Source organism: Quercus lobata, chromosome 10 (assembly GCF_001633185.2).
Source record: "Quercus lobata isolate SW786 chromosome 10, ValleyOak3.0 Primary Assembly, whole genome shotgun sequence".
Lineage (NCBI taxonomy): Eukaryota > Viridiplantae > Streptophyta > Magnoliopsida > Fagales > Fagaceae > Quercus > Quercus lobata.
The window spans coordinates 17,133,818-17,149,020 of NC_044913.1; positions in this window are offsets into that span (position 1 = coordinate 17,133,818).

Sequence of the window (15,203 nt, forward strand, 5' to 3'; positions counted from 1 at the left end):
GCATAAGTAAGGCCAACATAATATGTCACCAATGGAGAAAATCTTTTCTACTACACCTGCATTATACTCGATTGTAGTCTACATACATTGCACCATAGGGCTCTCAAGGCATGTAACATTACTAAATTGGCTTTAATACCATTTATAATATCTCAAGAAAGCACTACCACATCTACACTATACCCAAAATGACTAACCAAGTTACTATATGAATTGACCTAGTACATGCTTATTGTGTGATTTAGCATGTACACACTCATATCCAATCCAATACCAATCTGAGGTATCCTATAATCACTAAAGTTAAAACTCAAATAAAACAATTACAGTTCAATTTCCCAAAAGATTATTCTATGCTCAAGAAAGGAAGAGGAGATGAATTGAGAACTTCCTAATCATAAACTATTCTCATTGTTTAAATGTGAATCTCTCCCTTTTTCAGGCATTAGAGGGGTATCCACTTGTTAAACATCATGATTTGAAGGCAGTATATGACATTTTTCAACATATATAATCACCTAGCTATAATCAATTCAACACGAATAGTAATAATGCATTATGGTGTTTAACGTGCAAAACTAGGGGTTGCCATCATTTGTTAGGTAAATAAATTACTCTAGGGAAAAAAAATAAATAAAAAAAGGTTGTTAATTTTTTCTCCAACCAGTAAAGAGAAACACAAACACCTCCATGTGAATGGAGTACTCCACATTTTAAAGTAGCAATTTTTTTATTTGGCTGTAAATAGAGAATCTAGTACTATTCAATACAAAGGTCTATATATATGATTGTTTTAAGGATGTTTGGAGCATGATTTCTCGCAAAAGATATGATATGATACAATAAAATTGGGTGGCTCATTATAAAAGTGAACTTGTTCGATCTTCCTGGTTCCTGTCATATTTCTGTGAGCTGGTTTTACACAAAAGTTGCTTCCAGAAAAAAAACATGTTTGACCTCGACCTACCAGTGCCAAACAAGTAGGTTCATGCAATCATACACAAGAACATGTGTCACTAATGGTTGAGGGCCTTTAGGCTTTAGCTCAGCACTTAATTAATAGTGGTTTCACCTCCAAGATAAGTTCCTTGTACGTAGTCTTATTGCTTAGAGTTCAGCCCCTATACTTGGACAATTTTTGAGTTATTTATCAAGTAGCTTTAAAAAACGTCAGCGAAAAACAAAGTGTCTTTTATCAAGTGATCAAGAAGAGCTAAGCATATCTCCATTACGAAGTACATTAACAGCAATCTCGTTGTTGCCTTAAAAAAAATGGAATGGTGAATTCAGATCTCATGAGCAAACTTAATAGCCCGTCTTGTAACCTTTTTTTTTTTTTTTTTTTTGTGGAGAAAAAGCCCGTCTAGTGACTAGAATCTCTAGAATCACCACACTAGATGGCAAAGGAGTCTTCTTTGACAGAGAAGCTAAAACTTTCCCCATGACAATTGCATGTTACAACTTCAAGCTACGCTTCATTCGAATCTTAAAACACTACACAATCATAGTTTGTTTTGAAGCCATTATGGTCAAGAGGCTTCCATATATCTTTTGGTGGTCGTTGTTGCTTTATTGGAGTGGCGGAATCCGAAAATTTTTTCAGACTGGGGGAGGGGGGCAAGCTATATATATATATATATAGAATGTTTGTAATTTTGATTTAATATATGATATTTTCGTACTTAAATAAAAATATTTACATCACGTAGATCTTTACATCTTTGCCCAAAAAAAAAAATTTAAGTTTTGAAATGTCTAAAAATATACAAGTCAATTTAATAAAAATAAAACATAATTAAATTTCGTATGATAAAAAGAAAATAAACTTTAATTTAATGAACTATGTATGACATAAGAGTAATTAGAGAGAACAAAAAATGCATTCGTCAACTATATAAATGCATTACATCTTTTTATTAAAAATCTAGGGGGTCATTTTTAAATTTATATCCAATTTTTTATTTTTTATTTACCAAAAATACAAGAGAATAAGGATTTTTGAAAAGTTAAGGGTGTCATGGCCTCTCTTAGCTCCCCTCCCTCCGCTTCTGAAGCTAGCTTTTGGAGGATTCAAATCTCTCTCTTCCATCGTAACTAATGAATTATAAAATTAATTTTAAAAACTATTTTAAAGTCGCAAATTAGCAATGTAGCCAACACAGACAAAAATGGAATGTAGGACTTTGTGTTTTTTGGGTCGTCACTGGAGTCTGGCTATATGGATGAAGAGCTGGTGTGTTATGATGGTTGGGCCTAATGATTTACTGGGCTCTTCTAGGTCCCTGCACTATACTAGGCTTCAAGTATTGGGCCAAGGCCGAAATACATGAAATTTCAATTTGGGAAAACCGCATAACCATTCCGCAGTGTGATAATCATTAGCCATTACATATAAATAAACTACGATTAATTACGGTATATGCATATTCGTATAATTGTATAATAATAAAATAACTGCCTTCTTTTTTCTTTTCTTGTTTTCAATGGCAAGCCTCTTAATCTTCTTTCTTTTTATTTTTTCTTTTCTCCCAAAGGCAAGCCTCTTATCAAATACAAAAATCTTTTCAAAAGGTCTCATTAACAGTGATTTGGTCTTAATAAGTAATAACTATACTCAAGCCAACTTTTTGAGGAAATTAGATTTTTTTTTTTTTTTTTTTTTTTTAAATTTTTATCAGAGAGGAGATTAGATTAAGCTTGGACAAAATAAAATATGTGAACGGTTTTAATTATAATTTTATTTTCTAAGAGAAGTTTGGATATAAGGTATGTTTGATATTGAGGAAGTAGATTTTTAGCTTTAAAATTTTAGCTGTAGGGTTTTTGTGATAAAGATCTTTAACTTAAAAGAGTTTTAACATTTGAAATGCTGGGCAAACTACAATGATATTGGATAAGAACTCTACTGTGGCAAGTCACCTCAACTTCAAATGAAAGGGCTATGCGGTAGCTCAGACTGATGCTACTAGCGCAGCCATAGCATCTTAAATCTAACTAAATTCACTAAAATTAATATTTGGATGAATAGAGTCAACCCCTTAGTTCATGTGCCCCAAACTAACACATTGATCAAGAGCATGTAAGCCAATCAAAAAAATTACTCCCCCACTAATCAAACCACCAAAATTGTCCATGGGCTTTGGGTATGATTTAAATTGGTTTGAATGTAACTTTTATGACTTGTTGCTCTTGTTTATGAATGATTGGGCCCTCAAATTATCCATGTAAATGAAACAAGACTTATTATCTCAAAAACAAATGATCTTCTACTTTTCTTTATCTGTTAACTTGGGCTTCAAAACCTACCGTATAATTTGCCAAAAAAGTACATTTCATCGATCTTATTTAATGTATTCCAAATACAAAAATCCAAATCATTATCCTAACTCTTTTCTCCTTTTCGTTGGGAAATCTTTATTCTAACTTAGATTGGGTGTATTTTTTTTTTCCTTTGGGTGGGGGAAATCTTTATTCTTACATAGATTGGGTGTATGTATAGTTCTTAGCTAGATACCTTCAAACATCTTCTTTTTCTTTAAAAAAAAAAGAATTTCAATCTATAGCGTCCACTTCTGATGATATTTAATGTATTCCGAATACAAAAATTCGAAGCATTATTCTAACCCTTTTCTCCTTTTTGTTGGGAAATCTTTATTCTAACTTAGATTGGGTGTACTTTTTTTCCTTTGGGTGGGGGAAATCTTTATTCTTACATAGATTGGGTGTATGTATAGTTCTTAGCTAGATACCTTCAAACATCTTTTTTTTTTTAAAGAATTTTAACATATGACATCCGCTTCTGATGATAGTTCTTTATCATCAGATTAAGACACTAATAAGTTTTTGGTGTAAGCCAAGATTAAACCTTAGATCTCTTATATAACTACCAGAAACTCTATCAATTGAGTTAACTTAAATCTACTTTTAAACATTTTTGATAGCCGTCTACCTTATATACTTATTCTAAAAAATTTTGGCCAAAATTCATCCTAATCCATTTGTTTAACTTTAACCTGTCCAAATCAGAATTTGGCAGTTTCCAACTTTATAAACATAAGCATGTATTTTAATACATTAAACCGCCCACGCGACCGTCCTGCATTTAACAAAGAAGCTTACATAGCAAAATAACTTTCTGAATTGGAAGTGTTTACTCATATTAAATTTCTAGCTTCAAAGTTAAGTGATTAACTTCCTCAAAAAAACTTTCTCAAAAAAAAAAAAAAAAAAAAAAAAAAAAAAAAGAAAAAAAAAAGAAAAAAAAAAAAGAAAAAAGTTAGGTGATTAAATTAAAATAAAAAATAAAGCCCAGTTGACCTGTTTACACCGAAAGCTCCAAAAGATAATGTTGGAAAACTTTTTATCCCCACGTGTACCAATTGTAATTTTCTAAGCATAAATAATTTATAGTGGATAGGACATGTGTCATCACGAGGGAGAATAGTTTGGCAAGGAAAGAGAAAATAAAAAATGTAAAAAATAGCAGATTGTCTACACGTGTTTCCCACTTGGACACGTGTCATGGTCTCTTGGGTCTTTCTAAAAAGTAAATTAAAAAAATTGGTGGGTCCTACATTTGAAAAATGTATGGAGATGATGATGTGGCAAGAACCCAAATGTAATGTACACTTGTTTATTTATTAATTTATCTTGCTCTCCTTTTGTCTCTTTTGTTTCTTATGGAAGCTTTATCAACACATTGCTTGCAGAACAGGGTTTTTGCACATTGTTTCCACTTTCAAGGGGCACTTAGCCAAAACCTTATTTGTGAAACATGTTTTTGTGAATTATGATATACATATTGGAAAGTTCTTTAAAGAAAGGCAAACAAAATCATATAAAATGTGTATATAATACTCATATTGCATCTTTATCTTGCATTTCATTGCACATATATATCGTACCAAAGTAAAGGTTCACATCAGTACTTAATTATGTTGAAGATTATTAAACAAAAAAAGATTTTATATTTAGACCTTGGTCATTCTGCTGAGTCAAAGGTGAAGAGGTGAGATAATTAGATTAAATCAACTTGGAGGAGAAGTGGGAAAATTTTGATATTTGCTTAAACTATGGTTGCTACTTGAGAACTAAATTATGGTTACTTTCAACGGAGGCTATGTTTTAACCCACTTTTTTTTTTGGATAATTTGATAGTTGGGGAATGATGATTGAACCTTGAATATATCCGTTAGAAATATCAAGAGATGACAACCAATTGAATTAGAAGACTTTCTAAAACCCACCAAAGAAAAATTCCCAAAGGCCAAATTGGTGCTCTTTAGAGTTTAGACTTTAGTCAATCCGGTACTGGTTCAATTAAAGGAACTTTGAATATAAAATAAGAAAAAAAATACAAGTCAATAAATATAAATTAATTTCAAGCCTTTATTTGTAATAATAAAAGAAGATTAAAGCAATTACCAACTTAGAATACCATGAGAGTAGTCACTCTCCATCAAAATATTCAATACAAACGAGTAAGGGAAATGTAAGTTACACCCACTCCTAAAAGGTTAAGTTATATCTACTCATAAGAGATAATCCTAAGATAAAGAAATGATAATTTAATGACTTGTTCTTTGAAAGTTTGAACCCTTCTTCATGGGCAGTCCTTTACTTTTTATAGACAAAAGAAGAAGTTATTAATTTCCAAATAATATAAGACAAGGGAGTTTTTAACTTCTTGATAACCATGCTTTTTTTTTTTTCCAAGTGACAAGTGACATTTGAATCATTTGATGCCACAAGTATCATAAGCAAGAAAGTAGTTTTTTCCTCCAAAGTATAACAACTCTCAAGAAAAATTATATTTTTAGCTTCTTATAATTTTTTCTTCTAAACCTTTCAATCTCATAACATTTCCTTTTAAGTGACTGTGACACATAACATAATTGTTAAGGTTACACGTGACATAAAAGCAAAACCTTTATGTGCTTTATTATAAACTCATGGCCTAGAGTAGACAAGATTAAGCACACTGATGACTAAGTGTGTTATTGAACTAAGAGTAGCTAGCCTTTGATCTCGTGTTCAAGCGAGAGTCATTGCTTTGAAGAAAACTTCATTAAACAAGACTATAACAAAGTTATATATCCATATTCAAAATGATAGGTCCATTAGTGAAAACACAGTGCCTTCATGGCTTCATGCATCTTCCTTCAAACCTATATCATTAGAAAATTGTTCACTAATGGGATACTTTTATGAACAAGTCGTACGCTTCAGCAGTCATCAATTCCATCATGAGTGAGATTGCAAAGTTGGATTATCATCCTCCATCTATAACAATACAAAAGAAGGATACAACTCAAGTAACTATAAATTCTGAGTATGAAACTTATTGCTGCTGGCAGGAATAGATTCAAGTATGGACGAAGTGTTAGGATTAATGTCCTAAAATCATTGTAGGACTTTATCTTATGAATAAAAGTTTATTTATTTATTTATTTTATTTTCTGAGATTGTATGTGTATGAACATTGGATATTATGTGTCGTGATCCATAAGATACATCATTGTATGTTATTTAGGTATGGAAATGAGATTTGTATACAAAAGATTTAAATCACAATTCCTTGTAAGTCATAAATTTTAGTTCATAGTGGATGATGAAATTAGATATTTCATTTGACAAGACTGAAGACTATAACATATCAATTATGATGATCTGTCTTGGTTATAGAAGTGAAGACTTCTTTTTAATATGTTGACGTATTTGGAATACATTGAATTGGACCGTTGTGGGATAATATTCTATTAACTATTGTCATTTGAACATGAAAGCTCCAATAGTGTGAAAACACTATTACTTGTTTAGACTCCCAAATTAAAATTTATGGCAAGATTGCTTTTGCCCTACTTAACTAAGTGCGGAATAAGAGTAAGTGTAACGCAATGAAACCGGAACAACTCTCTAAAGTATAAGCATGTACAATAAACAATAAATGTAAAGTTTAAAGAGAAGGGAAGCAAGATGCAAACATAAGATAACACTGGGATGTGTTATCGAAGAGGAAACTGAAGTACTTAGCGAAAAACCTCTCCACGACCCTCCAAACCGAATCGATCCACTAGTGAATAAAGTTGGAGTACAAGGATATCAATAAGACCCTACAAGTCTAATCTACCCAAAGTACTTGAACCTTCCAAGTTCTAGCTACCAACGAGCTTCATTGATATATGTCTTCACTAGTTATCCGGATCCTACAATTAGCTCCAAATTGCATCCGCCAATCAATAGCTTCTTCCAATGCTTCCCACATGCACCAAACTTCTTAGAACTCTAGGATTGGGTGAGGTAAGTGTTTGGGCTAAGGGCCTCTCAAGGATTTGTAATTAGAGAGATAGGATTAAAGGAAAACTAAGAGAATTTGTGTAGATGATTGTGGGTTTACAATCTTCTAACTCTCAAGTGTTTTGCTAGGGTTTTCTCTCTAAAAGTCTCCTTACAATTTCGTGGGTAACGTGGACTTATATATTGCGGGTAAAGAAATGAGAAAAGCACACTTTAAAAAGTTTCAAGTAGAGAGTTTCACAGGTCACTTGTGACTTCCTCAAGTTGCAAAGTGACTCGTGAAATCCAGCCTGACTTAAGGACTGTTCAGATTCCAGCATATGCATCTCACATGGCCTTTTGTGGGTTGTCTAGTCGCGAGCTAGTCGCGAGCCAATCACGAACTTCACTGTCTTCACAATTCTTCACCAAACTCTCACACTCAACTCTTACATTAAATCCCACAAACATATAGGGAAAAGATTGAACAAATACAATCAAATTTGACACGGAATTAAAGCCAACAAAAATATAATTGTAAATCACAACTTTACAGAACAAATATTCATATAATTACTATATGCATCAACTCTTAATTCGTCTTGAGGGGATGGTGATCTCAAACATAAAGTTTAATTTGCTTTGATTTTTGTTGAAGTGGGATCTTGTATGATCAATACTTCAGCATGTTGGATAATCACATGTAGTGTTGTGGGAACAATATTGCTTAAGAAGGAATCTATAATTTCAATAAGAGATACAAAACATCTATTTGAGATAGATTTAATAGGAATTGATTATTCTGAGTATGTGTGCCCAACCACTATAGTAAGAAGTTGCCAAAGTTTATATTTCATGAAATGAATATAAGAATAATCAAGAGACTAAATTGGGGACTCAAGAACTTAAGATGTAGTATGAATAGAGTGATGGTAATTTATGACTTTATTTCACTGTGGGTGATTTCATAGAGGGGTTAAATACAATCTAAGGTAGTCAAGGGATATCTTAATTAAGTAAATATTAATCAATAGTGCAACAAGTACGATGGAATATATATGGTTAATAGTAACTTTGGGTTTGTTATAAGATAACAAGAGGTCTAAGGCTCATTGGAGTTAGGGTTTTATTTTTCTCTTCTGGTGCCACCTCAAGCTTTGATAAAGCCCTTATTGTGCTGGCCAGCTTTGACCCTTGCTAAGCCCATCAAGAGACACATGCATATAAGAGTAAATAGTTGAGAAAAATCTTAACAGTTAGTTTGGATAGAGGGGGAGGAAGGGGGAGTCGAATGGAGTTGTTCTACACAAGTAGGGTTTAGATTCTCAACAAAAAGAGCCCACTCTCTTAGCGTAGCCAATATAATAGTCGTTGAGGTGAAGATCAAGAACGTTTCAAGAAAATCAAGTTGTTGGAATTTTTTAAGAGAAATTCAAAAAAAAAATATATATATATATATATTTTAATGCATCAAGGTATGTTTCTTCTAAAACCCTAATTTTAGATTCTGGAGAAGATGTGTTTGTACATCATTTGGAGTAGATCTTGTTTTAATTCTGCTACATATTTCATGTATGAGATGCATGTGTTTTCCAAACGAGAAGATGAACTTCCATTTCAATTTAGTCCCATAAAATTCGAGTGTCACCATCAAGCTGGTAGGTAAGACTGGATTATAAAGCTATACAGTCAAGATTGACAAGTATATGGAAGACATCATGTAAATTTCAAATTATTGATGTTGGTTTTGGCTTTTGCATGGTTAAGATTGCACTTCCATCAATAAAGTCTTGAAGGTGGGCCGTGGCTTATAGGAAGGCAATATATTTCCATTCAACTACGAGGCAATAGCAACATTGCAAACAAATTATGAATTCGTGTAAGGAATTTAATTATCTTGAGCCATTGCAAACTCATAGAAACACCACTACGTCATGAGCCTGCAAGAATGTCAAACTGGAGTTACACGATCGAACATATTCTTGAAATCGAGATTTATCCTCGAGCTCACTTGGTCTCTCCACGATGCTGAAACCAAATTTGGTATATTTTTGTAGCGTAAACTTACAAATATAAATCATCTATACCATTTTTTATATTCTACTTTATATTCCACCAATCACAATTTGCCATGTGTTTGTTTAACTTTCCTTATAAAATAGCCAAAATTTAAGATGGAAAAAAATAAACTTATGACAAATTGTGATTGGTGAAACATAAAGTGAAATATAAAATGTGGTACAAATGATTTGTATTATTGACACATTCTACCAAATTAGTGACATAAGTAATGCTTCCATATACTTTATAACAAAAGTAATATACATTAATACATAAATTAAACTTTAGGGTCATGAGGAACTCTTAGTTAGGCTTATTTAGAACAAGGAAAATCTTTTTTTTTTTTTTTTTTTTTTGAGAAACAAACACATACACACACAAGGGAGAGGAAAAGGGGTTCTACCATAAAAGTACACCACAACTCCACTCAAAAGTCATGGTAACTTTTAAGGGAGGGTGGAGCGAGAGATCAAGGAAAATCTTTGTTGGCAAGTTTAAGTTAATTCCCAGTTAACAAAATTGACTAAATTAAAGAGGGTATATCATATGTGTAACCTAATGTTGCAGTTTGGCAGAAGAAAAGAAAAAGTGCTAGACTAAACTAAGCCCATTATTCTTAATCAAGTCATTGTCAACGATTAAAGAGCATGGTCCACTGCCATCAAAGATTCATAAAAGCCATGGCATATAAAGAGGGGTTTTTCCCCCTTATTTATATATACAGAGAGAGTGAGTGACAGGGACTCATTACCAGACAGAGACTCACGGGAGTGAGTCTATGGGTTAATGAGTTTACAAAGTCTTGTGTTTATTTAATGTAATAGAGATAGATTTTTTTTAATAGATACGATAAGATTTGAATATAAAAAATTTGTATCCTGATTATTGCTCTTTATTAATATGTCTAGAAATTAATTAAATTTTTTTTTTTTTGGTTGCAAACAGAATTTGATGTTAAATTTATTGTTTGTCTTTAAAAAACTTAATAAGTTAAACTAATTAAAAGACAAGTACAAATGAAAAAATAGTTTGAACCATGGTTAAACTTTGTAACTCAAGGCCATGTCATGCTCTCTTTTAAGTTTAGTTATTGAGGACCAGGGTTTGAATCTTCCCTCTCCATTATTGAAAGAGCATTGATAATGATGATACGAGAATCGTCAGTAATGTAGGTTCGTCCAGATGAAGTAGGGACCTCATCGCTGTACCTGTAAGTGAGGTGGCTGACTTTCCTTAGGTGGTCACCGGTGTGGTGCCTGCCACAGAGCCTCCGATGATAAAGTAAGCGTATAGAAACTTTTTTAGGAAGTAAGAAAACTTGGAATATTAGAGTTACATGCAATAGTAAATTCTTGGGTTTGTGTCCATGTACCTTGTCTGGTTTTGATGAGCATGTATATATAGCTTCATAGTTTCTAGCCATTGGGGCCTTAATTGTGGCTTTAGTGCTCTTTTCGTAATGCTTCAAGGCTTATTAATGTGAGTTTTGATGAGCTTCCAACGGTTTGACAACTAATTGGTAATTGTCCGAGGCATTGAAACTTCTTATTAATGACTCGCCCTCCCTCATCCAAGTCGTGGCAAGGTGGACGAATGTGCTTGATGAGATTGTCTGGGCAAGAGAATTCGTCGATCCCATCAGCTGCCCCCCCAGGTTCTGTGGTTGTCATTGTGTGTCATGACGACCACCAGAAGGTGAAAGGTTTTCTGCCCAAACATGGCTCTTGGGATCTCGTTCTACATTTAATGTGTAGTGGCAGCGCCGTACACATCGTGGCCACGTGGTGTGCTCTGACTGGTGGAGTTAATGCCCCACTTGTGTGACTCTCGGGTTTCCAACTAGTTCTCAATTTTTTGAGCCTAGTTTTTAAACTTCATTTCTTTCTCTTTCCCCTTCACTTTTCCCACTCTTTTGCCATTATTACTCTGTGCTTCTTTGAGCTATTCCGCCCAGTGATTTTCTTGAGCTTTTCCTTTCTGTGGTTGCTTTCTTTGAGTTATGTCTTTTTTCCTTCCTCCTTTACCCTTTGTAGTATAGATAAATTGTACTGGTTTCTGATTTTCTTTTCTGTTTTGGGTTTTTAGGATTTTGTCCCTCTTTCCTTATTTTCTGGGGTTCCATGGTTAGTAGCTCTAAAGTTAGGATAGTTTGTCCCTCTATTTCATTCCTTTTTGCGGGTTTGGGGGCTTCTTTAGGTGTTTCCCATACCTTTTCCCCTTTAGTTGAAGGCTTTGTTTTTTAGGGTAGTAGCCTAAGCGTAGTGTTGGTTGATTTGTTCCCCTTACTTCGTCAGTCAGTTGATTGGTTTGAGGATTTAGCAGGTAAGTGAAGAGTGATGTCGGAGGTGAGATTTAGTGAGCTCGAGACAAAGTTGTCATCTAGCGACGATCCTGTGGAGGCGGAGGAGGACACCGCGGCTTCTGGCCCACGGGAGATTAGGGCTTTCCACGCCCTCGGGGAGGTGTGTGGCCTGGACGCTGAAACGCTCTCCAGGTTTAAGGATAGGTTCCAACTACCCAAGAAGGTTAGGGTTCGTCTTCCTCACGAGGGAGAACGAGCTTGTCACTTTTCTCCTGGGGAGGTGTACTTCTACGAGGTTGCTTTCCTGTGCGGGCTTAGATTCCCCGTCCACCCCATCATCATGGAGCTTTTAGGTCATTTCAACATCGCTCCCAGGCAACTTATTCCAAACTTGTGGAGGATAGTGATCAGCTGTATAGAGATATGGTTGGCTACCACTGAAGGAGATATGATCAAGGTGGACGAGTTTACTTACTTGTACCATTTAAAGGAGTCCAAGGAATATGGGTACTATGAACTAGTGCCTTGGGTGAGGAAGGCGAGGATTGTCAGGGACCTGCCCTCATCATTCAGATATTAGAAATCCCGATTCTTTTTTGTGTCTGGGATGAGTGGGAGACTCCTTCTGATGAAGTTTGGGATGATCTCCCTAGGTTGCTCCGTCAGTGGAGAACCCCAAGTCTAGATGCGTCATCTTTTCTGCCAGGCCTTTGTCCTTTGTTCTTTTGTATACATTATGTTGTCGCTAACTCTCCTGTTTGTTGTCTCTTGTGTAGTTAAGAGACGGCCAAAACTCAAGAGCAGGTATTGGCAACGCGTCGATGCAGCTATTGAGTACGCGAAAACAATTGACGACTTCGACGATCTGGTCAATCCCCGTACTTAAGCTCTACACTGCCTTGGTCCTGAGCCTTCCGCCTATGTCCTGCACACCATATAGATTGAGGAGAAGAAGAGTAAGTACTTATTTAGCTCGTCATTATCTCTCCCTTTCTCTCTTTTTCCCTTTTTTTTATTTTTATTTTTTTAACAAGTGTTTTCCTTTTGCAGAGATGACGACGAAATTTGACCAGGGGATGTATGCAAAAATGAGGGCCAAGAAGAACAAGCCCCTTTCCAATCTCAAGAAGAGGGTGGTGTGTGTTGTGGAGAAGGGGGTCTCCGTCACTCTAGCTACTCCTATCACTGAAACATCGAGGACAGCTTCCTCGGCTACCTCTGTTAAAGAGATTACTACACTCTGGAAGAAGCAGCACGTGGCCAACAAGGGGACAGATAAGGCTGATTCCCGCTCGTCCAACGTTTGGGACAATTCTGGCCCTATACTAGCAAGGGCGTAAGATGCTTTCACTGCTGAGGAGCTTAGGGTCTTCTCTGGCATGTCCTCTAATGAGGTTGTGGCTCATCATATCCACAAACTCATCCAGGTAGTGTACTTGTGCGATTTCACCCTTTCCTTTTTCTTCTTTTTGTATTGTTCTGAAAGTTGGGTTTTCTTTTCAGGTATTGGGGGAGAGCATTCATATTACTTTGGAGTACCTGAGCCATGAGGCAAAGGTTGCGTTAGCAGTGTCCAGGGGGAGGCTTTGGAGGTAAAGAACTCTAAACTGAAGAAGGACCTCATTTTTGCTATGGACGAGTCCAATACCATCAAGGAAAAGGTTAAGGTTTTAGGGGACGACCTCAGAGCTAAGAGGCAGTTGACTCTAGAGAAGGATGAGCAACTCCAGGCTGCGAAGAAGAAGATAAAGATCGTTGCTGCCAAGTCCATTGAGACTTTCCAGCAAACTGAGGAGTACAACACTATGCTCTTTAGTTGGTACTACAAGGGCTTTGAGCTCCTTCATTGATACTTAGTCAAGCATCCCTCCGGAGTGAACCTGGAGAACTTGGACCTGGAGGAGGTAAACCAAGAGATGGTGGTGGACGAGGCTTCTCAGTCTACTACTGCTGCTCCTGTTGGTGATGGTCCAGGAGATGCTCCAGTGCCCCCTTCTGTTGGTGACGATGAGGCTACTGCTTGAACCTGTTTATCACTTCTGAGTATATGTTTCGTGTTTTGTTAGTTTTTCTTTTAGGTGTCCAGTGTGTTTTGGGGCTTTTTATTCCAGTTTCAGAACAATGTTTCCATTCTAATTCCAGAACCATGTTTCTTGCCCAGTGTTTTTTGGGCTTTTTCTTCAGGCAGAATGTATTTATACTTACCGTTTGTCTCTATGCTTTCATTGATTTGTTCTTTATCTTGCCCGTATGTGACTTGTGTTTTCGTCAAAATCCTCCTCGTTTATGGGGGGCTTGTTCAATTTTAGTGAGTTTTGTCCGTCCAGACGGACTTTCATCACTTAGCCAATTTTTAGGCGACCTATGCCTATTTAGGAATTGTCAGTAACTTACATCCGTCTAGGCGGATTCTTGTTACTTAACCAATTTTTGGTGACTTACACCCATTTAAGGGATCTTGTAATTTGGCTTCGTCAGTAACTTACACCCGTCTAAGCAGAATCTTGTTACTTAGCCAATAAGTCACCCATTTAAGGGATCTTATCTTTTAGTTTCGTCAGTAACTTACATCAGTCTAGGCGGAATTTTGTTACTTAACCAATTTTCAGTGACTTACACCCATTTAAGGGATCTTGTCATTTGGTTTCGTCAGTAACTTACATCCGTGAAGGCGGAATATTATTACTTAGCCAATTTTCGGGTTTTAGGCTTCTAGGTTTGTTTGCATTACATTGGACCATTGGCTAAATAATTCTTTTATTGCTTTCAAATACGAGTACAATTATTTGTTACATCTATTGATGGTACTTCTTCAAATGCTCTATGTTCCATGGTCAGGGTAGCTTCTTCCCATCTAAGGTCTCCAGGTGATAGCTACCTTGTCTAGAGTAAAGAGTGACCCTATAGGGTCCTTCCAAGGTTGGCCCAAGTTTCCCTTAGGTCGGATCTTTGGTTGCCAAGGTGACCTTGCGTAGGATGAGGTCCTCTATGTCGAGTCTTCTGAGCTTCAGTCTCTTGTTGTAGTACTCGGCCATCTTTTGCTAATACTTCACCATCCTGTGAGAAGCTCCTTCTCTAACTTCGTCCAAACAATCCAGATTGACCTTCAACTGATCATCATTGTTAGCTTTGTGGAAGACCTTTCGTTTGACGTTGATGACTTCGACCAGGAGTATTGCCTCAATGCCATAGGTGAGTTTGAAAGGGGTTTCTCCTGTTGGGGTTCTTGTTGTAGTCCTGTATGCCCACAAGACATTGGATAATTCCTCTGGCCAGGTGCCCTTAGCATCGTCCAACTGAGCTTTGATGATCTTGAGCAGTATCCAATTCGTCACTTCCATCTGTCCGTCCACTTATAGGCGTCCTGGGGAAGAGAATTGATTCTTGATCCTTAGGCCTGAACAAAAGTCCCTGAAGCCTTGACTGTCGAACTTTCGCCCATTGTCCAATACGATCATCTGTGGTATCTCGAACCTGCAAATTATGTTCTTCCATACAAAGTTCTAGATCTTTGCCTCCATGATGGTTGATAATACTTCTACTTCAACCTATTTTGTGAAATAGT